This window comes from Salvelinus alpinus, chromosome 6 (genome assembly GCF_045679555.1).
Source record: "Salvelinus alpinus chromosome 6, SLU_Salpinus.1, whole genome shotgun sequence".
Classification (NCBI taxonomy): domain Eukaryota; kingdom Metazoa; phylum Chordata; class Actinopteri; order Salmoniformes; family Salmonidae; genus Salvelinus; species Salvelinus alpinus.
This window is the reverse complement of record NC_092091.1, coordinates 54,980,840-55,008,219: the sequence shown is the minus strand read 5'-3', so window position 1 is coordinate 55,008,219 and position 27,380 is coordinate 54,980,840. Positions and strand designations below refer to the sequence as shown.

At 44.5% G+C, this 27,380-nt stretch overlaps 1 protein-coding gene across 2 annotated transcripts in view; it reads left to right on the top strand.

Annotated features, from left to right (window-relative positions):
• The first annotated feature begins 5,255 nt into the window (after positions 1 to 5,255).
• The window catches only part of LOC139578900 (catenin alpha-2-like), a 707,491-nt gene continuing 685,366 nt past the window's right edge, over positions 5,256 to 27,380 (top strand). Inside the window, exon 1 of one of the 2 annotated variants that reach the window (XM_071407029.1) lies at positions 5,256 to 5,519. The gene's annotated coding sequence lies outside the window, so the exon portion shown is untranslated. The remainder of the gene's footprint in view (positions 5,520 to 27,380) is intronic. The other variant, XM_071407028.1, reaches the window with a different exon arrangement.

Below are 27,380 nucleotides of genomic sequence, written 5' to 3'. Positions count from 1 at the left end.
GAACTTCCTAGACCTGGCCGTCCGGCATAACTGAGCAATCGGGGGAGAAGGGACTTGGTCAGGGAGGTGACCAAGAACCCGATGGTCACTCTGTCAGAGCTCCAGAGTTCCTCTGTGGAGATGGGAGAATCTTCCAGAAGGATAATCATCTCTGCAGCACTCTACCAATCAGGCCTTTATGGTAGAGTGGCCAGACAGAAGCCACTCTTCAGTAAAGGGCACATGACAGCCTGCTTGGAGTCTAACAAAAGGCACCTAAAGACTCTCAGACCATGACAAACAAGATTCTCTGGTCTGATGAAACCAAGATTTAACTCTTTGGCCTGAATGCCAAGCGGAATGCCTCAGATTGGGTTAAAGGTTCACCTTCCAACAGGACAACGACTCTAAGCACACAGCCAAGACAACGCAGGAGTGGCTTCGGGACAAGTCTCTGAATGTCCGTGAGTGGCCCAGCCAGAGCCCGGGCTTGAACTCGATTGAACATCTCTGAAGAGACCTCACAATAGCTGTCCAGTAACGCTCCCCATCCAACCTTGGATCTTGGATGGTTGGTGGCCTGGCAATTGGGAGCTTGGTTCGGTGGCCAATAGGTCGCTGGTTCGGGTCTCCGATTTGACTTGTTGGGAGACCTGGTTGCTGGTTGCTCCTGTGGGTCGCTCTGGATGGGAGTCTGCTAGATGACTGAATGGAATGGAAATGTTGAGCGGCTTCACTGCAGGTAGATTGTATGTTTTAACATAAAAAACATACATAAAAAATCACACCCTCTTTCCTGCAATTTTCCGTGTCTTTGGTTATGTTACCCTGACCTTTGCTTTCGCTGCCGTTTTTCCAGTTGTAAGTTTTGGCACATTTCTTCCAGCAACATTGCACCATTCATCCCACTGCTGGTTTGCCTCTGAAGCTAAGCAGGGTCATATAAAATATACATATATTTTTCGAGGGTAGGCTATATATATGACTGACCGGCTCAATTCGGTCTTATGTAGCAAAATTTGAAATTGTGTTTTTTACATTGGATAAAATTAGAGACTGGTAAATCCTACAGTACAGTTGAAGAACAATGAGAATGTAATTCTACTTTGAAAGTTGATATACTTGTATCCTCACTTTTGAGAAAATGGCCTTTGAATGTTTTGGTACCCACTGGAGAGCTATTCTTTGTCAACACCCATTCAGCATCGTTCAAGCACCCAAGCTAACTGGCTAACGTTGGCTAGCTTGCTAGCTACTTCCAGACACAAATGAGAGAACAGCTCACTGACCATTTTACTCGCCCTAGCAGAGCTGGTAAGGCTGTTTTTATGTTATCCAGAGCGTTGGTGACTGCAATTGTGCTGCTGGCAACAATTAATGTTTTTTTTACCAACGTTTACTGACTCCGGCCATATTCAATGGGTGTTGAGCGTTCGTAAATCCGTCTCTTATTCTGCGAATTTATCAGCATACGTCTATCAACAGTTATCGCAGTGAGATCTTACTGAATTTATCAGCTACGTCTATCAACAGTTGTCTCAGTGACATCCTACTGAAATGGATACTTGCATAGTGGAGTCTTTTTTAAAGACACATAGCTAACTAGCTAGCTAAACAATTAACCATAATCCCAACTCATGATGTTATTACCCTGTAGGAATATGCAGGTAGCTAACCAACCAGGTCCAATGTTAGCTAGTTAACATTAGGCTATAACTAGCAAAGTAAATGGCTGTGAAATACGAATAATATTACTACACAGATCATAGACGTAAGGTTAGCGAACCAGCTAGCTAACATTAGCACTTTAACTCGAAATGAAAACGAATTTCTGTCAAAATTAGAAACGTGTAATATCTGAAAATGTAACTAGCTAGACTATCTTACCCGTATACATGGAATGGACGCTTCTCCCTATCACGGATGTCATGGTTGCCCTTAAGTAGCTTTAATATGTCATCCAGAGATAGGTGTTTTTTTCCATCTCCTTAGCTATCATACTCTAATTCCACCGATTTCAAAACTCGGTCTTCCAGAAAGTGGAGAGCAGCACTTATGCAGTTCTACCACATTAGACAGGATTACCTACACATACTGACCAGCTCAAATAGACAGAAGCGTGCTACCTGACAGACCAATCCGAGCTCATCTCTCGGCATGTCCATCCCACTCATTATCTCAGACAATCAAGGCTAGCGGGAAGGTTGCTCCCTTTTTCTGTGGCTAAACCAACTAGGCTCCTAATTTAACAATTGTATTCGTATTTACAGATGGCATACAAGTTTGTTAATACGGCACATAAAAGTTGACGTATTCCAGAAAGCATTTCTGCCAAAAAACAAATTTGTACGTTTTTTAAAATAAAATTTACGTTCAAATTGCTCTCATGTGAAGTAGTGACATAGTCCTAGTTTGCTGAAACTAGTCACATATGGTAGACTGCATGGTTGGGTTTTATTATAGTGCAATAATAAAAGGATGAATGTAGCCTAGATCATATTCACGTGTATCCGTGTGTATGTCAATGATTGACACATCGAGTCAAGATGCAGTTTACAATGGCTGTGTTCCAAATGGAACGCTAATCCCTCTGGGCCCTGGTCAAAAGAAGTGCACTACAGAAAACACGGTGCCAATTGGGACATATCCCATTGTGTTTGCGGAACCAATTTGAGTCAATGATAGCAGACACAATAGGCCTGTGAGTGTGATTTGCACTCATCCAAATTGTATGGAACATGTGATATGCAGTCATTGTAATGTAATTACATGGTAAAGATGCCTTTATGTGGCAATAGCAATCTTATGGTTCTTGATTGAAATGGCTGCTGCGTTTTCATTTCCCATTTGAGATATAATTTCAAACTCTGATTGGCACAGCATGGCAAATGCCAGCTTTGGAACACACTGCCAATTTCAAGCTGTGGCTGTAGGAATGATTTGGAAGGGTGGCAATCGTGTTATATTGTTCAGGTTTAGCCATTTTAAAGTACTCCTGTGACTAAAGGCAGCGTGAATGTCAACACATCACATTCAAACTGGTTCCATACCGGTGTCGGCACCTGTTCTTTTATTATTATTATTTTATATTTAACTAGGCAAATTCTTATTTACAATGACGGCCTACCAAAAGGCAAAAGGACTCCTGCGTGGACGGGGTTTGAGATGAAAAATAAAGGAATATAGGACAAATCACACATCACGACAAGACAGACACCACAACACTACAAAAAGAGAGACCCAAGACAACAACATAGCATGGCAGTAACACATGACAACACGGCGTGCTACTGTAGCAACACGACATGACAACACGGTAGCAACACATGGCAGCACAACATGGTAGCAGCACAAAACAGGCGTCCATGTGTCGCTAAGCAACTTGCAAGATGTGTGTGATATGATAAATATAGGGTTATTAATGGGTAAGTCACATAAATTAGCTCAATTGACATTAATATAGGCTATGCATATATTTTCTCTATGCTCAAAAATAGACCTTTAGACAACCAGCTAATTGAAATCTGAGGCTGACACGTCTTTGCGCCCTATATGGGTTCCAAATACACCTACTTGTATCTGTCAATGAATTTGAATTTAGCACCTGTCAGGTTTTAGAAACTTTAAAAAGTAATTCCCAAAGTATGTCTATGTATTAACTCTGCATGTTTTCCATCAATTTATGTAATGATGACAATTGTATGTGGTCAGATATAGGCATTCAACCTTTTGGCAGACACACTCCCCTCCATATGTATTTGGACAGTGACGGTGCATTTTTTAAATTTGGTTCTAAACTTCAGCGTTTAAGACTTGCAATAGAATGTCTCATTTTAGGTGACAGTACAGAATGTCAGCATTTATTGAAGGGGATTGTCATACAAATCAGTTTTACTGTTTAGAAATGAAAGCACTTTATGTATCCACTTCACCCATTTGACGAAGTCATAAGTATATGGACAAATTAACGTATAGTGTGTTCAAGTAGGCAGTTGTAGGCATTTGCGTCTTGTTTTGGTTGTGCTTTGGATTATTTTTGGCCCAATAAGAACTTAATGGTGAATAAAGTATTGTGCCAGTCTGGAGTCTGTGTCCACCCAGGCCCCCCCCCATGCCTATGCCCCTGATGTGGATTCTACCATGATTATGGATAATCATGAATGAATTGTGAATAATGATGAGTGAGCAGGTTACAGAGGCACAAAGGTCACACCCCCTAAAAAAATACTAACCTCCCCTGTAATGGTGAGAAGTGACCATGTTTTGTTGTAGCCTCTGAATGGCAAACTGCAAATGCATCCACTGACCTTGATGTAGTCATGGCGTGCAAGGAATATGGGACCAAATATTAAACTTCTGACTACTTTTATACACAATAAGTGAATTTGTCCAAATACGTATTACTTCCTGACATGGGGGGGGGACTAGATACTGTACATGAAGTGCTTTCCTTTCTAAACGGTTAAACAGATATGTATGCAAATACCTTAAAACAAAAGGTGACATTCTATACTGTCGCCTCATTTGAAACATTTGATCTCATATTCAGGATGCTGGAGTATAGAGCCAAATAAAAAATGTGAGCATCACTGTCCAAAGACATATGGAGGGATGGGCAATTCCACGGTGAAGAATAGTGCAGATGCTACATTTGGTAACATAATGATGGGTTGTACTGTTTGTGCCATTACCAAACATTGCATCTGCACCGTTCTTCAAGTCTATGTGCTTTTGTAAACATTTTAATGGAAATTGTTAAAATGAGTCTGTGTGCATATGGTATGTTTTTTTTAAACTTTGTAATCATCGGTTTTGTTTAACAAAATTCTGAGTCTCAATGTCACTGTCACTGTTACCATATTTAACACATACAAATTTAACCCATAACTGGTTAGATATAGACAACAAGGCCTGTGTGTTTGTTCTCGCTTCCAGTCTTTCTTCTTGTTTATAGCTTGCCCTAGCCAGATTACTTTACGCTTTCCTAAATACATTTTTAAAAACACACAAGCATAACCATAATCGTTATCAGTCCATGCAGACCATGTGCATCATCCACTTGTCCCACTTCCAGCGTTTCAGAGTCAGAATTTGGCAACGAAACGCATAAAAAAAGGCTCTGTCAATCTAGTAGCGGGACGCATTCTCAACCGAGATACTGCACATGCGCGGATGAGAGCGAGACCGCTGATTTGACAGCCCTTTGAATGTACCAACCAGCTCACTATATTGCAAAGCACTCACTATTCCACGGAGCTGCGCGCAGAGCGCACAATCAGCACCTGTCTTCTCTATGGCTGTGGCTTCAGCGGTGGGAGGGGTCATTATTTGGCAGGGAGCGGCGGTAGAATTTCCTAGATACCGACAGCCGCGCGTGCCGTGCACCCATTCAGATTCAGCACTATTCTGAAGGAAAGCGCACGGATTTAGGCGATTCAGCGGAAGGAACGAGACCGAGAAGGCAGTATCTTTTAGGAATACACAGTGAAACAATACATTATACATCTTTTGTTGAAATACAAGAGCTGTCATCAAACAAGGTAAGCTTTGGATACAGCCACTAGCCGGTGTTTGCTAGCAACATTGTAGCGCTGTCTCGGTGCTGGGTCAGACGCTACATTGTAGCAAGGCGAGGTTCACGCATCCTAGTCAATTTCTCTATTTAAATTCATATTCTAATTATAACGCATCCTTTTTAAACAACGTTTAATACCTCTATGATATGTATGGTTATTTTTCCGGGCATTGCTGGATAATTCATGATAGCTAACCATTATCTAATCGGGTACCATACCATCCAGCAAGCAGTGCTGGAGCCTGCCAGGGCACCGTCAGCGCGAGCCTCTTTCGGGCGAGTCTCGAGAGCTGGCTAGTGTAGCATGTTAGCTTGATAGCAGCTAAGCTACATACATTGGCTGCGTTTTATTCTAGGGAATGGGTCTTCCGCCTGAATACAACATCGGTTCGTATAGCCTCGAGTGGCTTTGTGTTGATTGGGACCTAAAATGATGGAACTACTCGTTATTCCAGTCATTCCTTTTCCAATCTGAATCTTTCAGTCTGGAGCCCCATGTCGGTGCGCGTCCTATATTTCCATCCCCATCATCCGGATAATGCACCCGTTATTCTTTGTCTCAGTTAGGCTATACTATTAGGCTACTCGTTGTCTGAATATATCACATAGGGGCAGGCACAACCTCTTAAGGATCCGCCCCTTTTTTAAATTTCGCCTAAAATGACATACCCAAGTCTAACTGCCTGGAGCTCTGGACCTGAAGCAAAAGATAAAAGATAATACAAAGGAAAATACATTATTTAAAAAAATTATTTTTCATCTTTGAAATGCAAGAGAAAGGCCATAATGTATTAATCTAGCCCAGGCGTAATTTAGATTTTGGCCACTAGATGGAAGCAGTGTATGTGAAAAGTTTTAGACTGATCCAATGACCCATTACATTTCTGTTCAAAATTTTGAATCAAGACTGCCCAAATTAATGAACCTAATTGGTTTATTAATAACTTTTCAAGTTCATAACTGTGCACTCTCCTCAAACAATAGCATGGTATTCTTTCACTGTAATAGCTACTGTAAATTGGACAGTGCAGTTAGATTAACAAGAAGTTAAGCTTTCTGCCAATATCAGATATGTCTATGTCCTGGGAAATGTTCTTGTTAGTTACAACCTCATGCTAACCGCATTAGCCTACGTTAGCTCACCTGTCCCGCGGGGGACCCACCGATCCTGTAGAGGGTTAATTTATTATGTGTAGCTTAATTTAATCCTCTATTTTTAATAGCACAACAGTAGTGCTATTCAACATTTCTCACGGAATCATTTTGAATTAGTTAACATTACTTGACTGTTTTCAAGTGGGCTATCAGGCAGGTTTTAAAAATAGGTGTAGTAGTGTAGTGCGCAGTTGTCATTTTTTTAAACAATATTTTTCATATTTGTTTGTATTTATTGTTGAATTATTGACAGTCGGTTAGGGAATGAAGTTCGTGACTCGGGTAAGCCGCAAATTGCAAGTCTTGTTTTTGCCTTAGCACCTAACATCAAACGGCGTTGAAGCTGTTCAATGAATACATTCATAGCATGTGAGTGCCAAAGCACAGTGCCACCTGCGTACCTATGCCTGGCCTGATTATTTCAACTATTGTCATACAATTAGCTATTTATTATTTGTCTGTTACAGTATTTACCTACCTATTATTTATGTACTATTTACAGTATTTACCGGCCTATTATTTATCGAGTATTACATACACCTAAAGAGTAAGGGGCAAAGAAAGCACAACATCTTATTTTTATATAATCCAAGAGTTCAGTTTAGGGTGGAAATGCCATACAAATGCGGTGATGTTGTACTTTTCTTTATCTACAGTTAGATGGCCAACACGTTTTGTAATTGCTCTAAAAACACCCCGATACTAAAATAGATCCTTGGCTTTGTTGGTGCACAACCTAATCCCTCCAGGCAAGAAGCAGTGCCTGTCCAATAATAAGCCAGTAGTAGTGAATGGCTGACTGCTCAATAGTTAAGTAGTAGTGTGTGTAGACGTATGTGTCTGTGTATGTTTATTGAATATGGTCCCGTACAGTAATGGCTGGGTTATGATTTGGTGTGTGATTTGTGGCTAACACACACACACACAGACACAAACATAAACACACTCATTCTGTGCCTGCAACCGGAGCTGGGCCTGGCATCTCAGAGAGCTCCAGGGTTCACGGAGTGGCCACATTTAGAACTTGAACTTTTGATTGGCGCCCAGGCATTCAGGGAGAACACTCACAGAGAGTATATATGGCTCCCTCTGTGTTTTCTTCACAAGTGTTTTCTTCAGTGACAGTGCTTTGTCATTTGTGTGTGTGTGTGTGTGTGTGTGTGTGTGTGTGTGTGTGTGTGTGTGTGTGTGTGTGTGTGTGTGTGTGTGTGTGTGTGTGTGTGTGTGTGTGTGTGTGTGTGTGTGTGTGTGTGTGTGTGTGTGTGCATGTCCACCACTACTCTAAAGATCACAGGTCATTAGAAATGCAGACTATGCCCATCACTGGTTCTCCATGTAGGCCTCTCGGTGCATCTCATGTTGTGCGTCCTAAATGGCACCCTATTCCCTATTTAGTGGACTACTTTTTATGTAAGGAATAGGGTACCATTTGAGACACAGTCATAGTGTTTGGGTCGAGTTATAGTGCTGCAGTCTTACTAGTTCCTTCTTTGTGTTGTCCTGGAGCTGTTATAAGCTAGGCCCTAGGTACACAAGCAATAACAGTTCAATAGGATTGCATAAATGGCACCCTATTCCCTATTTAGTGGACTACTTTTTATGTAAGGAATAGGGTACCATTTGAGACACAGTCATAGTGTTTGGGTCGAGTTATAGTACTGCAGTCTTACTAGTTCCTTCTTTGTGTTGTCCTGGAGCTGTTATAAGCTAGGCCCTAGGTACACAAGCAATAACAGTTCAATAGGATTGCATTGTGTTGCTGGTCTCCAGGGCGACATTGGTGGGGGCCATATTGGCAGGACACCTTGGAGCCTGTTAGTGGTCGTTAGCTACAGCTGGAAGGCTTCATGGTAGCCATGGAAGCCCTGTAGCCTGGGACACAAATGCAGGTTGAACTAAGGCTGTGGGATTTAGGCACCAAACGGAAGCAAACAGACTGATACAGAGAGGGACTGTATAGAAACACACATATTCGAATAGAAACACACGTATTCCCTTTCCGCTGCTAAACGTGTTCCTTGTGTACCCTAATGAACACAACCCAGGTAGAAGTTTCTCCACTGCCTGCATTCAGTCTGTCACTCCGAAGGAGTAAGGTTTCGACGTTTTGAGGCTCTGCATTGGGGAATGGCCTATCTATGCTAAGGTAAGAAAAACACACACTATAGGATGACGCAGGGCTGGTCATCTTATGTGAAAATGCTGAAGGCATGGATCAATACTTTGACCTGTGCATGATCTGCCGTGTCGATTGTAACTCTTGACCACAGTGCGTAATGTTGCTGTGTGTATACGACACTGTTGAATGTTATTCCACCGACAACTTTGATCCCTTAGTGGTTTTCATGGAGGATTGGTCAAGTGTTTCCATTGGAAGCGACAACAATGTTTTGTCCTTTAATTAGGAGGCATCACGTTTGTCTTTGATGGAGACATTAGGTTGTATGAGACATGACTCAGTATTTGTTGTAATATTCAGTATGAGTAGCATTTACACGTGACTCAGGCCCTCTGAAAACAGTTGGACATTTTGGGTGATGATGCATTTATTAAAAGTCACAATAACCTAGAGAATGCCTTTTTTTCAGTTCAGGCTGACATGTTGTTTGTTTAGCTGTTGAGCCTAGTCTATACAAAGTAGTGACTACATGGGAGACCCCATAGAGATGCCCTACGAACCTGGGTTCAAATAGTATTCGTTGTAGTTCAAGTACTTCAGCTGCACTTGATAGGGCTTGCCTGCTGCACTGGAACCAATGGAATAGTGCCAAAGGTCCCAAACCCCGCCCGTCTGCCACTCAAGGCAGGCTCAATCAAACACTCAAAGTATTTACAAGAAAACAAATACTATTTGGACCCAGGTGGTCTGATGATCCAGTGACATGGTGGAAAGTGTAGTGTCAGCAGCCAGCGGTCAGCGCACTGCTGCTAGAGAGAGTGAGCGCATTGCACTCAGCTGCATTCTCACCAGCTGTCAATCAGCCAAAGACCACACCCACCAGTATACTGCCATCTCCTTGGACTCAGTTGCATAGTAAACATGTGCAGCTGCCAAGAGATTTTTCACTCTAGTAGCCTACTTAGCAGACACCATGTTTGAAAAAAGCACTCAATCATATTCTTCACAGGGCAGTTAAAAAACTAGCATACTGCTGTTTAGTACAGTTAAGTTCTCCGTACTTGAAGTCAGAACAATGCAACTATGTAATTAAGGAATGAGCCCCTTATTGCGTATTTACCCCTTATTGCGTATTTAGAAATATTAATTTGTTTCGAGCGTCATGTTGATAAATTGGCCATTGGGAAAGCTTCTAACTCACCAAAGCATGGAAAGAGCGAACCGATCTTGTTAAGAGGTGAAATTACCTGTGATAAAGTTGTTATCGGCTCAATTAAAAACGGAACAGGCCAGGGAAGGTAGAGAGTTAGCTAATGGACTTGAAGATTGAGGAGCACTTACAAGTTATTTTAGCAAGCAGACTCTGAGTCCGAAGACACCTTTTTTTCATCATTGTCCAGCAGACAAGGCTAATTTCACAGGGCAGACTTGCTGCAGGGCATTTTTAAAGGCTCCTCTTTTGAGACCTTTTTCATAAAACATTTCTTAATAATTCCCCTCTCAGACTTCCAAAGAAGAAGCCGTTGCCCCTATCCTCCAAGTGGAGTTATTGATCTTGACAAGATTGAACTGTTAATGGATTCTTCGCTGTCCGTAGAGGTCCTATCAATTGTGAGTGGGCCCCGACTGACACCAATTAACCACCATGGTTCGTTCACTCACAGACAGTGCAGTCAGTGGGTGATGATAGCTGGTTCTCAACCACAACTTAGTTATCCACTTTGATTTTCAGGTTACTTAATCCACTTCAAGTGCACACTTTGCACCTTGGCACCTTCTCCCCTCCCCCAGTGACTACTAGAGCTTCTCTATCACTTCCCATCTACAGAATCTGTTCTGAGATGATGGTTGAGGCCCAAGTGGCACCCTATTCCCTTTATAGTGCACTACTTTTGACAAGGCGCCCAGTAGCAGTAGGGTACTAGTAGTAGTGCGCTATATAGGGCATAGGGTGTCATTTGAGATGCCGACAATGACTTGAATACCCAGTCAGATTAACAGGGTGTTCGGCTGCCCTGAGTATGTTTATTTTTATCAAAACCCACTGGCTGTGTTCTGATATCCAGTATGAACCTAGCATTGGGCGTGCATTTTAGTGGTGCTAGTATGGAACTTAGTGACTTGTCTGACTCCTAATGTGATCTAGCATGGCATGACCTCTCGGTAGGAGCACAGAGCCATAGGGATGTGACAGGGTCTTATTGTCATGCTCGTCTGAATGAATGGACCAAGGCGCAGCGCACTTAGAGTGTTTAATAAATATGAAACTCACCCCCAAAAATATAGAAGAAAACAAAACGTGACGTTCTGGGCTGCTCACAGGCAGCTACACAAAAACAAGATCCCACAAACAACAGGTGGGAAAAGGCTGCCTAAATATGATCCCCAATCAGAGACAACGATAGACAGCTGCCTCTGATTGGGAACCATACCAGGCCAACAAAGAAATAGAAAACATAGATTGCCCACCCTAGTCACACCCTGACCTAACCAAATAGAGAATTAAAAGGATCTCTAAGGTCAGGGCGTGACAGTACCCCCCCCCCCCCCCCAAAGGTGCGGACTCCGGCCGCGAACCTGAACCTATAGCGGAGGGTCCGGTGGGCATCTACCCTCGGTGGCGGCTCCGGTGCGGGACGCAGACCCCGCTCCGCTCGTGGCTCCGCCAACTTCGGTGGCGCCTCTGGTGCGGGGATCGTCGCCAGAAGCTCCGGACCATGAATCATCGCCGGAGGAATCGAACTGTGGATCGTCGCCGGGGACTCCGGACCGTAGATCGTTGCCGGGGACTCCGGACCGTAGATCGTCGCCGGGGACTCCGGACCGTAGATCGTTGCCGGGGACTCCGGACCGTAGATCATCGCAGACGGATCCGGACTGTGGATCATCGCCGGGGACTCCGGACCGTAGATCATCGCAGACGGCTCCGGACCGTAGATCGTTGCCGGGGACTCTGGACCGTAGATCATCGCAGACGGCTCCGGACTGTGGATCGTCGCCAGAGACTCCGGACCGTGGATCGTCACTGGAGGAACCGGGCCGTGGATCGTCACCGGAGGAACCGGACTGTGGATTGTCACCGGGGAGTCATGGATCATCACTGGAGGCTTCGGGCCATGGATCATCACTGGAGGCTCCGGGTCATGGATCATCACTGGAGGCTTTGGGCCATGGATCATCCCTCGAGGCTTCGGGCCATGGATCATCACTGGAGGCTTCGGGCCATGGATCATCACTGGAGGCTTCATGCGTGGAGCTGGCACAGGACGTACCAGGCTGGAGACGCGCACTGGAGGCCGGGTGCATGGAGCTGGCACAGGATATACTGGACCGTGGAGGCGCACTGGAGGTCTGGAGCGTAGAGCTGGCAATACGCGTCCTGGACAAAGGACCACCTTTGCACGGCAAGTGCGGGGAGCTGGCACAGGACGCACTGGGCTGTGAAGGCGCACCGGAAATACAGCACGTAGAGCCGGCGCAGGATATCCTGGGCCGTGGAGGCGCACTGGAGACCAGGCGCGCTGAGCCGGCACCACCCGTCCTGGACAGATGCCCACTTTCGCATGGCAAGTGCGGGGAGCTGGCACAGAACGCACCGAGCTGTGGATGTGCACTGGAGACACAGTGCGTATCACCGCAAAACATGGTGCCTGACCAGTCACACGCTCCCCACGGTGAGTACGGGGAGTTGGCTCTGGTTCAAACCCTGGCTCCGCCAATCACCCCGTGTGCCCCCTCCCCAGATTTTTTGGGGGGCTGCCTCTCGGGCTTCCGTCGTGGTCACGAACCCCGGTGTCGTCGTTGTTGCTCCTTTGCTTCTTCTGCTTGCTTCCTCGGCAGGCTTTCGTGTCTTGCCTAGACTTCCTCCCAAGTCCAGGATATTCTCTCCTCGACCTCTTCCAAAGACCAGGATGCCATCTTCTCCCGGGCACGCTGCTTGGTCCAGTTGTGGTGGGATCTTCTGTCACGCCCGTCTGAATGAATGGACCAAGGCGCAGCGTACTTAGACTTCCACATGTTTAATAAATATGAAACTCACCAAAAACAATACAGAAGAAAACAAAACGTGACGTTCTGGGCTGCTCACAGGCAGCTACACAAAAACAAGATCCCACAAACAACAGGTGGGAAAAGGCTGCCTAAATATGATCCCCAATCAGAGACAACGATAGACAGCTGCCTCTGATTGGGAACCATACCAGGCCAACGAAGAAATAGAAAACATAGATTGCCCACCCTAGTCACACCCTGACATAACCAAATAGAGAATTAAAAGGATCTCTAAGGTCAGGGCGTGACACGTATGCTTATAGCGTATCAGCTCCCCTGCATTATGGAAAAGGACTATCAATCACCAGCTTTGCCTCATCTCCCAGCCTATTGAGGTCTGATGTCTTTTAACAATCGTAGAAGACCTGGTAGTCTACCATGCATCAAATACAGGCTACTTAGGTAACTTTTTTATATACAGGACCGGGCTCTCCGTCCTGGTTGAGCACCGTCTGTATTTCCTCGTGTTTCTATTTGTGGTCAAAACAGGAAACTCTTTCCTCTTTGAAGGGGATCGTCTTTGAAGGACTGCAGTGGCCTAGAGGTTAGAGAGGCTGACCAGCAGCCGGAAGGCCAAGCCCCGGGCCGGGCAACACAAAAATGAGAATGGAACTGAACTGGCAGCTGGAAAACTGCTGGTCTCTGATCCCAATGACCATCTCCTGCCGCTGTGCCCTTAAGGAAGGCACTTAACCCCCCTCAATTGCTGCTGCTGACCCTGTGTATCTCAACGTGTGTGTGTGTATCTGGGGGGGGGGGGGGGGGGGGGGTTGGGAAAGGCAGAAAACACATTTCCAATTTAACCAATGAACAAAAAAGTTATACTCTGTTCTATTCTTCTAGCTACTTAATTCTCTAAAGATAGGCTGTACATCTAAATGTTGTTGCTACAGTAGGCCAAGAGCCTATAGCCTAGTATGTAGAGTGTTGATCTTAGATCAGGTCCCCCCTGTCTAAATCTAAATCAAATTGTATTTGTCACATGCGCCGAATACAACAGGGGGTGGGGGGCGCAATGCAAAAAGTCTGGGTAGCCATTTGATTAGCTGTTCAGGTCTTATGGCTTGGGGTAGAAGCTATTTAGGAGCCTCTTGGATATAGAATTCGCGCTCCGGTACCGCTTGCCATGCGGTAGCAGAGAGAACAGTCTATGACTAGACTGGCTGGAGTCTTTGACAATTTTTAGGGCCTTACTCTGACACCGCCTGGTATAGAGGTCTTGGATGGCAGGAAGCTTGGCCCCGGTGATGTACTGGGCGTACGCACTACCCTCTGTAGGTCCTTGTGGTCGGAGGCCGAGCAGTTACCATCTCAGTCAATGATGCAACCTGTCAGGATGCACTCGAGGGTGCAGCTGTAACACCTGTTGAGGATCTGAGGACTCATGCCAAATCTTTTCAGTCTCCTGAGGGGGAATAGGTTTTGTCGTGCCCTCTTCACGACTGTCTTGGTGTTCTTGGACCATGTTAGTTTGTTGGTGATGTGGACGCCAAGGAACTTGAAGCACTCAACCTGCTCCACTACAGTCCGTCAATGAAAATGGGGGAGTGCTCGGTCCTCCTTTTCCTGTAGGCCACAATCATCTTCTTTGTCTTGATCACGTTGAGGGAGAGGTTGTTGTCATTGCACCACATGGTCAGGTCTCTGACCTCCTCCCTATAGGCTGTCTCATCGTTCTCGGTGATCAGGCCTACCACTGTTGTGTCATCAGCAAACTTAATGATGGTGTTGGAGTCGTGCCTGGCCGTGCAGTCATGAGTGAACAGAGTACAGGAGGGGACTGAGCACGCACCCCTGAGGGGCCCCCGTGTTGAGGATAAGTGTGGCGGATGTGTTGTTACCTACCATTACCACCTGGGGGGTCGCCCGTCAGGAAGTCCAGTATCCAGTTGCAGAGTGAGGTGTTTAGTCCCAGGGTCCTTAGCTTAGTGATGAGCTTAGTGGGCACTATGGTGTTGAACGCTGACCTGTAGTCAATGAATAGCATTCTCACATAGGTGTTCCTTTTGTCCAGGTGTGAAAGGGCAGTGTGGAGTGCAATAGTGATTGAATCATCTGTGGATCTGTTGGTGCGGTATGCAAATTGGAGTGGGTCAAGTGTTTCTCGGATAAAGGTGTTGATGTTAGCCATGACCAGCCTTTCAAAGCATTTCATGGCTACAAACGTGAGTGCTACGGGTCGGTAGTCATTTAGGCAGGTTACCTTAGTGTTCTTGGGCACAGGGAATATGGTGGTCTGTTGAAACATGTTGGTATTACAGACTCAGACAGGGAGAGGTTGAAAATGACACTTGCCAGTTGGTCAGCGCATGCTCGGAGTACACGTCCTGGTAATCCGTCTGGTCCTTCGGCCTTGTGAATGTTGACCTGTTTAAAGGTCTTACTCACATCGGCTGTGGAGAGTGATCACACAGTCGTCCGGAACAGCTGATGCTCTCATGTATGTTTCAGTGTTACTTGCCTCAAAGCGAGCATAGAAGTTATTTAGCTCGTCTGGAAGGCTTGTGTTATTGGGCAGCTCTCGGCTTTGTTTCCCTTTGTAGTCTGTAATAGTTTGCAAGCCCTGCCACATCTGATGAGCGTCGTAGCCGGTGTTTGATGGTTCGTCGGAGGGCATAGCAGGATTTCTTATAAGCATCCGGGTTAGAGTCCCACTCCTTGAAAGCGACAGCTCCACCCTTTAGCTCAGTGCGAATGTTGCCTTTAATCCATTGCTTCTGGTTGGGGTATGTACTGTGGCAGATGGCAGGGAGAGGTGAATGGCGTGGTTATTGAGGGGCGATATCTTGCAGCCCGCTGGCACACCGTGCCTTATATGGACTTCCTGCCCCAACGAGGCGAGGCTGTGGTTCATAAAGCCAGGGAGTGCTTGGGGATAAAAGAGGAAGCGGCCTGCACAAAGGGGCAGAGAAAGGAGAGAAAAATGTGTGTTAGGAAGAGTGGGAGAAGAGGGAACAATATCTGTGAGATTACCCGTAGTGACCTGGACTGTCGGATTACCCCCCTTGTGTACTGAACCGGATTGGCTGAGGACCCGAGTTTTAGGATTACCCCTGGAGAACGGAATGGACAACGAGAATGGCTTGTGGACTGTGAAGTAATTGGTTTTTCCCCCTTCTTCCCCAATGTACAAAAATCCCTAATAAACTACCCATTTGTATTCTAGTTGCATTCTAGCATGTTTTGTTATTGAACTTGGTGACGTGGAAACCCCACACCCTTTAGCCTGCTACAGTACGTACAGTCACTGTGGGGACGACGTCCTCAATGCACTTATTGATAAAGGCAGTGACTGATGTGGTGTACTCCTCAATGCCATCGGAAGAATCCCGGAACATATTCCAGTCTCTGCTAGCAAAACAGTCCTGTAGTTTAGCATCTGCTTCATCTGACCACTTTTTTATAGACCGAGTCACTGGTGCTTCCTGCTTTAATTTTAGCTTGTAAGCAGGAATCAAGAGGATAGAATTATGGTCAGATTTGCCAAATGGAGGGTGAGGGAAAGCTTCGTAAACGTCTCTGTGTGTGGAGTAAAGGTGGTCTAGAATTGTTTTCCCTCTGGTTGCCCATTTAACATTCTAATAGAAATTAGGTAAAACTGATTTAAGTTTCCCTGCATTAAAGTCCCCGGCCACTAGGAGCGCCGTCTCTGGATGAGCGGTTTCCTGCTTGCGTATGGCGGTATACAGCTCATTGAGTTTGGTTTTAGTGCTAGCATCGGTCTGTGGTGGTATGTAGAAAAATACAGATAAACCCTCTGGGTAGATAGTGTGATCTACAGCTTATCATGAGATACTCTACCTCAGGCGAGCAAAACCTCAGACTTCCTTAGATATCGTGCACCAGCTGTTGTTTACATAAATGCATAGGCCCCCGCCCCGTGTCTTACCAGAGGCTGCTGTTCTGTCCTGCCGATAGTGTATAACCCGCCAGCTATATGTTCTTAATGTCGTCGTTCAGCCACGACTCGTTGAAACATAAGATATTACAGTTTTTAATGTCCCGTTGGCAGGATAAACGTGCTTTCAGTTCGTCCCATTTATTTTCCAGCGATTGAACGTTAGCTAACAGGGCTGTAGGCATGGGCAGATTAGCCACTCGTCGCCTGATCCTCACAAGTCACCCTGATCTCTTTCGGCAAAATCTGCGTTTCCTTCTCCAGCGAATAATGGGGATCTGGGCCTGGTCGAGTGTCTGTATTATACCCCTCCCGTCCGACTCATTGAAGAAGAACTCTTCGTCCATTTTGAGGTGAGCAATCGCAGTTCTGATGTCCAGAAGCTCTTTTCGGTCATGAGAGACGGTAGCAGCAACATTATGTACAAAACAAGTAACGAACCAACCATGCTATTTAAAAAATAAATAATTAAGTGTCCATGTAACCTTAGCCATTGTGATCTAAAAGGCAAAATGTATCCTGAATCAACACTCCTATTCTGAGACTTTAGATATTTGGCCACATACTTTCAAATCAAGCGAATGGACTTTTAAACAGGACTTCTAGCACTGCACTTACTGTGTGATGTAACTATTTAAGGCCATACAATGATCCTTCTGTTCTTTTCTATAAAGGATGAGGTTTCACCCTCAGGTAACATACTTGGTGTTGTAGAGAGAGGAAGATGAAGAGAGAAGTTATTATCATTCAAAGTTATTTTTGCTCCCCTGACTTCACCTGCCGTGGTGATGCCTCCATCTAATTTCCCCCCTATTCCCTACACAGTGCACTACGTTTGACCAGTGCACTATATAGGGAATAGGGTGCCATTTAGGATATATCCCACGGTCACTACCAATCCTTCTTAGGAACAGAGTGGCCCAGTACTGACCTGTGTGATGTTTGGGAGAAGTTGAAGCTCAGAATGAAGTAGAACACGATTATATTGCATCTCTATGATCTGAATGTCCACCAGGGGCTAATTAGTTTCAACTTATACAGTACTGACTCTTTCTTAATACAAGTCCTTTCTTCCATGTATCCATGGAATACCCGATATGAACTGACACATCCATCTCTCTCGCTCTCTCTCTCTCTTTCTCTCTCCAGTGCCTGTCTGTCATTCACCCACTACAGGAATACAAATAGATATTCTGACCTTTAAAAGCAGACTCGTTGGCTAGATCTAGGCCTAGAGAGTAACCGAGGTCTCTCTATGATTTACAGGCTAAGTAGAGCTGGGTCATGGTCACTTTTTCTGTCTGATGTCTCACAAACAGCATTCACAGTACAATCGTTCAGCATAAGTCAATCTCATTCCTTTCAAAACGCGCTAGCTACTTTTCACCAGGGCCCACAGAGCTATGTAGGAAATGGGGTGCCGTTTGGGGACACACACTTTCTCGCTATGCTAATCCCTGTGAGGCTCAGTCACTTCTCTGAGCATCTCCAGTCTTTCTCTCTCTCTCTCTCTCTCTCTCTCTCTCTCGCTCTATCGCATTTCAATTCAATGTGCTATATTGGCATCCCTCCCTCCCTCGCTCTCTCCCTCTCTACCTCTCTGTCTCTCTCTCTCTCTATCTTTCTGCTGTTCCCTTTATCCGCCCCGTACATGGGACGCCTTGTTGTTCTTTTGATTCCATCTGAGGCAAATCTCCCTGTAGGGCTCAGAGGCAGTGTTGCCTACCCGCCCCACACCCCCCTCCCATTGTCCATCCCGCCTGCTGCAGCGTCACGGTCTCTAGACACACACAGACGCAATGACTGCCACACACCCACACACAATTGCAGACACTCACTGTGGCAGACACACACAGAGGCGCTATAGATCAGGGTCCAGTGTGGCCCCCCCCAGTACCGGCTCAGCTCTCAGCTCGTCCCCCCGCAACGAGCGGGCCCTAGTGTCTTTGTGCATTAACTTCTCTATTGTTTACGACAGGATATCTTTTCCCCCCTCTTTTTCGACCCTGACTATGCAATCTTTTTGTGTTGATAAATCACTTATTCACTACTGACTGCACAGACACACCAAGGCCGGCATATGCTCACTTTAGTGCTGTACCGTGTCTGTCAATCACTCACTCATGTCCTGTTTTCCCTGTATAGGTGACTGTGCTGGATCATGTGTCTTGCAGTATGACATAGTCTCAGCATTAAGGGTTAGCCTAATAAAGAGAAACGGTATAAGAGAGAGGAAAGAGAGCATAGAAAGAGAAGAGAGAGACTGTGGGTGTCTCCTGGGCGAGACGACATGCTGGGGTTCTTTCGGTCTCCTGGAGTTCTCACTTGTTTTCTCTCCAGCTAGAATGAAGCGGGAATCAAGGGAATCAACAAGCAAAGACAAACTCTGTCTGTCTGTCTGTCTGTCTGTCTGTCTGTCTGTCTGTCTGTCTGTCTGTCTGTCTGTCTGTCTGTCTGTCTGTCTGTCTGTCTGTCTGTCTGTCTGTCTGTCTGTCTGTCTGTCTGTCTGTCTGTCTGTCTGTCTGTGTGCGCTTGAGACTGGGCGGGGATATGGTGGGTTCACTAGCTATAGCATCATGATAGCACCTAGAGCCTATGGGGCTTCCCATAGCAGACACGCTAACCCTGCAGTTTAGAAGAGACGGAATGGAGACATTTTGTCACTGTTAAGACACCTTTGTTGGATGAGTCAGTGATGTTGTTCTGACTCAGCAAACACAGACACAAACTTTTATGAAGCCACACCCGCCCCGTGTCGGCCATATCAATTCCGAGACCCACCCACCCACAGATTTTTCTCCGCAACCCGACCCGTGTAGAATTGTTCCAAGAGCCGACCCAGTACCCGCCAATAACATCAATGTATTTAACTACATTGACGCAAGTGGGGACGACCGGTGTACAGAAGCAGTCTTTCCCAATTTAAAGCAGTGCAGCCAAGCCAGATTTCAAAGAACAATAACTGTATTATAGCTCCCGTCCAAATTTTGTGAATGTTATATGCAGTTGAAGTCGTACGTTTACATACACCTTAGCCAAATACATTTAAACTCAGTTTTTCACAATTTAATCATAGTAAAAATTCCCTGTCTTAGGTCAGTTAGGATCACCACTTTATTTTAAGAATGTGAAATGTCAGAATAATAGTAGAGAGAATGATTTATTTCAGCTTTTATTTCTTTCATCACATTCGCAGTGGGTCAGAAGTTTACATACACTCAATTAGTATTTTGTAGCATTGCCTTTAAATTGTTTACCTTGGGTCAAACGTTTCAGGTAGCCTTCCACAAGCTTCCCATAATAAGTTGGGTGAATTTTGGCCCATTCCTCCTGACAGAGCTAGTGTAACTGAGTCAGGTTTTTAGGCCTCCTTGCTCGCACATGCTTTTTCAGTTCTGCCCACAAATCTTTTATGGGATTGAGGTCAGGGCTTTGTGATGGATTTTTCCAATACCTTGACTTTGTTGTCCTTAAGCCATTTTGCCACAACTTTGAAAGTATGCTTGGGGTCATTGTCCATTTGGAAGACCCATTTGCGACCAAGCTTTAACTTCCTGACTGATGTCTTGAGATGTTGCTTCAATATATCAACATCATTTTCCACCTTCATGATGCCATCAATTTTGTGAAGTGCACCAGTCCCTCCTGCAGCAGAGCACCCCCACAACATGATGCTGCCACCCCCGTGCTCCCCCTTTTTCCTCCAAACATAACGATGGCCATTATGGCCAAACAGTTCTATTTTTGTTTCCTCAGACATTTCTCCAAAAAGTACGATCTTTGTCCCCATGTGCAGTTGCAAACCGTAGTCTGTCTTTTTTTTATGGCAGTTTTGGAGCAGTGGCTTCTTCCTTGCTGAGTGGCCTTTCAAGTTACGTCGATATAGGACTCGTTTTACTGTGGATATAGATACTTTTGTACCTGTTTCCTCCAGCAGCTTCACAAGGTCCTTTGCTGTTGTTATGGAATTGATTTGTACTTTTCGCACCAAAGTATGTTAATCTCTAAGAGACAGAACGCGTCTCTTTCCTGAGCTGTATGACGGCTGCGTGAGCCAATGGTGTTTATACTTGCCTACTATTGTTTGTACAGATGAACGTGGTACCTTCAGGCATTTGGAAATTGCTCCCTAGGATGAACCTTTTCTGGGGTCTTGGCTGATTTCTTTTTATTTTCCCATGATGTCAAGCAAAAAGGCACTGAATTTGAAGGTAGGCCTTGAAATACATCCACAGGTACACCTCCAATTGACTCAAATGGTGTCAAAAATGATGTCAGAGGCTTCTACAGCCATGACAACAGTTTTTGGAATTGTATAAGCTGTTTAAAGGCACAGTCAACTTGGTGTATGTAAACTTCTGACCTACTGGAATCGTGATACAGTGAATTATAAGTGAAATAATCTGTCTGTAAACAATTGTTGGAAAAATGACTTTTGTACCTGTTTCCTCCAGCATCTTCACAAGGTCCATTGCTGTTGTTCTGGGATTGATTTGCACTTTTCGCACCAAAGTACCTTCATCTCTAGGAGACAGAACTCGTCTCCTTCCTGAGCGGTATGACGGCTGCGTGGTCCCATGGTGTTTATACTTGCGTACTATTGTTTGTACAGATGAACGTGGTAACTTCAGGCGTTTGGAAATTGCTCCCAAGCATGAACCAGACTTGTGGAGGTTTACCATTTTTTTTCTGAGATCTTACCTGACTTCTTAAGATTTTTCCATGATGTCAAGCAAAGAGGCACTGAGTGTGAAGGTAGACCTTGAAATACATCCACAGGTAGACCTCCAATTGACTCAAATTATGTCAATTAGCCTATCAGAAGCTTCTAAAGCCATGACATAATTTTCTGTAATTTTCCAAGCTGTTTAAAGGCACAGTCAACTTAGTGTATGTAAACGTCTGACCCACTGCAATTGTGATACAGTGAATTATAAGTGAAATAATCTGTCTGTAAACAATTGTTGGAAAAATTACTTGTGTCATGCACAAAGTAGATGTCCTAACCGACTTGCCAAAACTATAGTTTGTTAACAAGACATTTGTGGAGTGGTTGAAAAACAAGTTTTAATGACTCCAACCTGAGTGTATGTAAACTTCCGACTTCAACTGTATACTGTATATTCATGTCATAGTCACCAGTCAATTCCATTACACTCAAAAGTTACTTCAACTTCAACCAATAAATGCTAGCGATGGCTAGCTATGCTAGCTACTCTGCCAGTTTGTCTTAAGTGTTATCATGCTATTAGCACACCCTGCACACAAAAATGTATATTTTTAAGGGATATGCAGTAGGTTGATAACGATATCACCAAAGTATGTTGTATCAGACATTTAGTCATAGTATTTAATTAAGAGAATGAACAAGATTTAACAAGGCAATTTGAATGGGCGGCAATTTTTGGTGATTTTTACATCCGTACCCCAGTACGACCCACGTGACTGCAGTGAACCTCACATCGTTTAGGGACTATGGGGCTGAAGCATGGGCATTGCGTGCTTGTTTACTCCGGTTGCTAGGCACACAATGCAACAGTGGCAAGGCTGCCTACAGCTGCATGCCGAATAAGTTATCGTTTTTTCATTTTGCAATCATCTTGATTTAAAACATTTCCAACCCGCATTATAATTGTTCTGAATTTGCGAACCGACGCACAGGTTGAAGGAAAGTTTTCATACCACCCGCTAGCTGATTGAGTACCCGTGGTACCCGACCAAATGAAGGACTCTTAAACACACACACTAAAAAAGCAAAGGCTACTGGACGTAGTGGGAACTGCAGTTTAATGGTTTCTTATCTGTAAAAACATAGCTTTTATTTTGTGTATATAGCTTATTATGACACAATTATACCAACAATTTGGCTGTGATGCTGTTGAAGTGACATAACATTTGTCACACCCTGACTGAATGACAGCACATTTGCTTGTCAGACAGACCATATCATTCTATTCCCAAAACACAGAAACCTGAAATCGTGTCCAAAATCCAATCCTTAGAACACAGCTTGCCATATGTAATTTCATGCTCTTGGTTTAGAATTTAAAAACCCAACAGTAATTCAATTTTTCTTTTGTCTCGTTAATACGATTTAACCACTAAATGTTCTCCATTAACTTGGATAAGTAACGGCCGTGCTCATTTGGCCTGATTTTTATGTAGGCTTTCCAGAAGACAGGGAAATCTAAGTATAAACAGTATCTCAAAATACATTTATAACCTCTTTCTTTTTTTTTGCATTTGGGAAGCTCAATATCGGGACTATCCCAGATTGCCCTTTTAATTCCTACGAGCCCAGCCAAGAGGATGTCAGTACAGCTCTAAGGGAGCCCTTTTGATGCTCCCTTCCTTTCTTAAAAATATTCATCGTGAATCATCTGCGTCTGCCGCTGAGACGAAGGGCCATGCGAGGAGAGACAGCGGGTGCGCTTTACTGATTTCCCCTCGTGGGAGAAATCCAACAACGTCTTTCCAAAGGGGCAGATGGCTGGCTGGTTTCAAGCTCTGTGAGAATTACCCCCGTATTGTTCGAAGGGGGATGGTTCAGTTTGAGTGTGCTCGGTGTGTGTGTGCTAGTTTTGCCTTGTTGTGTTTACTTCAAAGAGACCGAGGGGCTCTGAGGGTCTGGTGATGCCTTTGTTGTGTTTCAAAGTCAATAATTACAATAGGTGAGAACGTGTATTAGTGTGTCCTGGAAAGTAGTCAGTGCACTGCGGGAGACAAAAACTTAGTTGACTCTTACGTAGTCACATAAGAGTCAATTAGACTTAGTTGACTCTCACATAGTCACATAAGAGTCAATTAGACTTAGTTGACTCTCACATAGTCACATAAGAGTCAATTAGACTTAGTTGACTCTCACATAGTCACATAAGAGTCAATTAGACTTAGTTGACTCTCACATAGTCACATAAGAGTCAATTAGACTTAGTTGACTCTCACATAGTCACATAAGAGTCAATTAGACTTAGTTGACTCTCACATAGTCACATAAGAGTCAATTAGACTTAGTTGACTCTCACATAGTCACATAAGAGTCAATTAGACTTAGTTGACTCTCACATAGTCACATAAGTGTCCATTAGACTTAGTTGACTCTCACATAGTCACATAAGAGTCCATTAGACTTAGTTGACTCTCACATAGTCACATAATAGTCAATTAGACTTAGTTGACTCTCACATAGTCACATAAGAGTCAATTAGACTTAGTTGACTCTCACATAGTCACATACGAGTCAATTAGACTTAGTTGACTCTCACATAGTCACATAAGAGTCCATTAGACTTAGTTGACTCTCACATAGTCACATAAGTGTCCATTAGACTTAGTTGACTCTCACATAGTCACATAAGAGTCCATTAGACTTAGTTGACTCTCACATAGTCACATAAGAGTCAATTAGACTTAGTTGACTCTCACATAGTCACATACGAGTCAATTAGACTTAGTTGACTCTCACATAGTCACATAAGAGTCCATTAGACTTAGTTGACTCTCACATAGTCACATAAGTGTCCATTAGACTTAGTTGACTCCCACATAGTCACATAAGAGTCCATTAGACTTAGTTGACTCTCACATAGTCACATAGGAGTCCATTAGACTTAGTTGACTCTCACATAGTCACATAAGAGTCCATTAGACTTAATTGACTCTCACATAGTCACATAAGAGTCAATTAGACTTAGTTGACTCTCACATAGTCACATAAGAGTCTATCAGACTTAGTTGACTCTCACATAGTCACATAAAAGTCCATTAAAGTCCATTAAAAGTCCATTAAAAGTCCATTAGACTTAGTTGTTCAGAGGGACTTCAGTGTGGGTCTGTGTATATGAGCTTGTCTTTGAAATGAAACAACAAGCTATAAAACTCCTCAAGCATCTCCACCATCCAATTCTCCTACCTGGACTCAACATCATATTTTCAGTGAAGTTTAGGGTGTGACTCCTATGGCACCCTATTCTCTATATAATGCCCTGGTCAAAAGTAGTGCACTACTGTATGTATGGAAAAGGGAGCCATTTGGAAAGCAGTCTATTTTGAATTACTAAGTAATCCAGTCTAGAGACAATTTTGCATTGCCCGGATAGAATAGCTTGTCACCAGACATCTGTTTTTGTTATTGGTTCAAACTTGATCAATTTGTTGGGGGAAAAAAGTAATTACGAATACGGGAAAGCAATTTGAATCTCCCGTTGTCGTGCCTTGGTCCTTTTATTCTGTAATGAGTGACGCTGTAAAAGGGAAATGTTTATGGCATAGTATCTGTTACAGGAAAGCAATAAAAGGAGGGATTTCTCTTTAATAGTTCTTCAAAGGGAGAGGCCTGGCAGATTTTTACATTACTCCACGTGTGTGTCCTAAAATGGCCCCCTATTCCCCTTTTAGGGCACTACCTCTGGTCAACAATAGGGCACTGTGTAGATTATTTGGGACGGACCCTACACCTCTCGCTGTGCGCCTGCACAGTCAGCCGTGCGTTACAGATGAAGAGGTCCTGCTTTAAATGAAGTACAACTTGTAAAAGGCAAAATGACAGTTTCATAAACCCTTTGTTAGGCTACATAGCTGATTTCAGCCTTCATAAACCCTTTCTAAGGCTTTATATAGATGCTTACTCCAGAAATGATTCATAAGGAATGTCAAGCTAGTGGTTAGCTGCGAGGGACCCCAGAAAACAGCTTATGTTCGCCATATGCCTGATCTGCAACAGTGTATGGTGGTAGGATCCTGCTCCAGGCTACACTGTACGGTAGCTAACACAAGTGTCACACTGTGTGGTGGCACAACTTTGATTAACTTTGGTCTTTGAAGTTTGAAGTCTGCCTGCATAGCAGCTAGCTGAGGAGGTGAGTGGGTGGGGTTGTGTTGAGTTGAGAGAAACGCCTGTGAATGACGGTATCATCTAATAGGCTAGTCATTGACTCATGCAGCAGGACACAGGCAGGAAATTAACACGGAAATTGACTAATTCGAGGCGTGTGTTTCGCTGAAATTGCACTTAGAGCATGTCCAGGAGAAGCCCGGCGGATGTCATCAGAGCAAACACATTTCATTATGATCTCGAGAGCTATTAGTTTCATACCTGCTGGTGCCTCTCTCTCTCTCTCTCTGGCTACACAATCCGTTTTTCCTCGTCTAGGGCTCTCATGTGGGCTACAAGCTTGAGGTTGTTGTTTTGCAACTCGCTCTCAAATCAGCAGTCTCAAAGCCTCTGCATTGCTTTTACTTTGAACTCGCGAGGTATGTGCGAGTTCATGTGGATACATGTGCATGAGAGAGAGAGAGGGAGAGAGAGAGAGAGAGAGAGAGAGGGACAGAGAGAGAGACAGAGAGAGAGACAGAGAGAGAGAGAGAGAGAGAGAGAGAGAGAGACAGAGAGAGAGAGAGAGAGAGAGAGAGTGCTTTAAAGAGAGAAAGGGAGAGAAAGAGAAAGGGCACATCTGTGTATGTGTGTGTACGTGTGTGTATGTTTGTGTGTGTGTGGTTATGTATGTATAGATGCGCGTGTATGCCGGGGAATCTGTTAGACTGCCCTGAGGCGTCACACATGTTCCGATCCTACTTTGATCAGCCTTCTCTGGCCGTGCGACGCACACACTCCTGCTCCTGTGAATCTGGGCCACTGCAGAGGTGGCATATTAGCTCCTGTAATGAGAAGGGATAGGGACATTTTTAGGCGGCCTTTTCTCTGAATGTTACAGAATCCTTCATGCACATTTAATCCATGTAAGCACAACTTCGATATTTCAAAAGTTTCCTCGATATCTGACATTTGCCTCAGCCCTCTCTGCAAATACTCTTGTATATTTACCAAACTCTGAGTATACACATTTTGATTTATTGAACAGCCTCACTGTAAGTCACCATAACTTATTAGCTGCTGTTTTATTCATGTAGCCTACTTCTAACGTGCTGAAAGTGTAAACTCACTGGAAGTGTGAACTCACTGGAAGTGTGAACTCACTGGAAGTGTGAACTCACTGGAAGTGTAAACTCACTGGAAGTGTGAACTCAACCTGTTCTGGCTGTGGCCAGTCACTATGACATTAGTAGGCCTATATCGTAGCTCTAGTGAACAGCAGACGGCGTGACTGGTGCTGGGAGTTAGAACCCGGGTCTTATTTGCGTCAGACGAGTGTCGTAGCATGCTAATCAAAAGTGTAGGCTTTGGTTTGTCACAATGAGAAAGCATATCTGGCCCTGGGAAGTTAAGCCCGTTCATGGGAGTGCCAATAAACCCCACTATATGAGGCCGCAATGAGGTTTCTGTGGCGACGGCAGGCAGGTGTTAACATTAGCCAAGCATTGGCTAGAGAGAGGTGGAAATAACTTCCTGTCATCTAACTGTATTGAAGCTGTCTCCCTAAGCAACTCAATGCTCTGTGGGACGCCAAGCTCATCACTCAGGACCCAGATGTTTGTGGAATGAAGCCTGTACACGCCGCTCACAGCCTAGCTACCCATTCTGAACTGAACCACTCATATACACACCACTCACAGCCCAGCTACCCATTCTGAACTGAACCACTAATATACACACCACTCACAGCCTAGCTACCCATTCTGAACTGAACCACTCATATATACACCAC